Below are 2,106 nucleotides of genomic sequence, written 5' to 3'. Positions count from 1 at the left end.
TTCCCCTCTTGATAGCTAACTAGATACAACAGGTAAGGCAATTCAATATGAGTTTAAAGCAGAAGTCCTAAAACAGTAATCATTTTAACATTAGGACTTGCTAACCACAACTTGTGTATACTTATAAACCATTAGAGTTAAACCTGTAAACCATTAAAGTTAAACCTATAAACCATTAAAGCTAAATGCTTTCCTATAATTGTAACAACAAAATTACAGGACAGAAGTCAGTATGAGAACATCCAGGTGATTCAGAATATGTTTATGTTAAATTTTTTTTTAAATATATTTTTTATTGATTTTTCACAGAGAGGAAGGGAGAGGGATAGAGAGTTAGAAACATCAATCAGCTGCCTTCTGCACACCCCCAAGTGGGGATGTGCCTGCAACCAAGGTACATGCCCCCGACCGGAATCAAACCTGGGACCCTTCAGATCGCAGGCAAATGCTCTATCCACTGAGCCAAACCAGTCAGGGCATGTTAAATTTTTTAAATATATTTTTAATTGATTTTTAGAGAGAGAAGAAGGGAGAGGGAAAGAGAGATAGAAACATCAATGAAAGAGAAACATTAACATCCATCAGCTGCTTCTTGCATGCCTCCTGCTGAGGATCCATCCTGCAATCCCAACCCCAGCATGTGCCCTTGACTGGAATTGAACCTGGGACACTCTATCCACTGAGCCAAACCAGCTAGGGCGATGTGACCTCTTGGTGCATGGCTCAAGCTCAACCACTGAGCCACACTGACCAAGCTAATGTTTTAAATTATTACAGAAAGGAAATATTACATTTAACAGTTCTCAAAGAACACTTGAGTCCTTACATTTACAATAATTTAATTTATAAAATTACATTTGGAACCCAACAGATACCATTTTGAGAAATACTATTATCAAGGATAATATGGTTATTAGAGTTTAATACAGCTGCAAAAAACAGATTAAATTCAAATAACAAGCTTAACCAAATAAGGGATTAATTTTGTCCTATTTAACAAGTGGGCAGTCCAAGGATGGTATGGGGATTCCATGCTGCTGTCAGTGATTCAGACTTCTTTTGCCGGCTGTTCTGAAAACCCTAGCATATGCACTTTCATTCTTATAATTAACTTATAGTTATACTAGAAGCCCAGCGCACAAAATCATGCGTGGGTAGGGTCCCTAGGCCTAGCCTGCGATCAGGGCCATCTTCCTCCCGCTCACCAGTCCCCAGTCTCACCCCACTGCCACCCACCCCGGTTCCCCATTCACCATCCTGCAATCTAAGCTGTAGGCCGGCAGGGGGAGGGACCGAGAGATGGTCAATGCACCTCATAGTGATTGGTCAAGCGGTCATTCTGGTCGTTACACCGTTATGGTCACTGGGCTTTTATTATATAGGGTAATGTCTGTTCTACTTCCCATTTATACCTATATTCCAGGCAGGGAGACAGTAAAAGGCAGCCAGAAGTGACTAGGTACTATAATGATGAAGCAAAGCATTCCCAGAAACCCTCTGATTGCATACCCTATACCAGAACCATGTGACATGGCCTCTCCTAGCTGTAAGGGAGGCTGGGAATTGTTTTTGTTTTTTTTAATATATTTTATTGCTTTTTTTACAGAGAGGAAGGGAGAGGGATAGAGAGTTAGAAACATCAATCAGCTGCCTCCTGCACATGTCCCACTGGGGATGTGCCTGCAACCAAGGTACATGCCCTTGACCGGAATTGAACCCGGGACCCTTCAGTCCACAGGCTGACGCTCTATCCACTGAGCCAAACCAGTGCTGGCTGGGAATTGTTTTTATTAGTTCAGCATACGTCCACTCCTAATATAATTAAGATTTCATTAGGAAGGGAGAAGACATTGGATAGGCAAGTAGAGTGATTAACCTTGATGAAATTTGAAAGGAGAAACTTAGAATTCTGATTGGGAGCATCTAAGCATGTTAAAAGACTCTAATGGTTTTGTGTGTGTGTTTTCTAAACTTGCTAGGTGGTAGTTTGTTTTATTAAGATTGCTTTAGCCCTAACCAGTTTGGCTCAGTGGATAGAGCATCAGCCTGCAGACTGAAGGGTCCTGGGTTCGATTCCAGTCAAGGGCATGTACCTTGGTTGTGGGC

Source organism: Myotis yumanensis, unplaced genomic scaffold (genome assembly GCF_028538775.1).
Source record: "Myotis yumanensis isolate MYYU_CA2020_CCGP unplaced genomic scaffold, mMyoYum1.0.hap1 SCAF_2, whole genome shotgun sequence".
Lineage (NCBI taxonomy): Eukaryota > Metazoa > Chordata > Mammalia > Chiroptera > Vespertilionidae > Myotis > Myotis yumanensis.
This window is presented reverse-complemented; position numbering follows the sequence as displayed.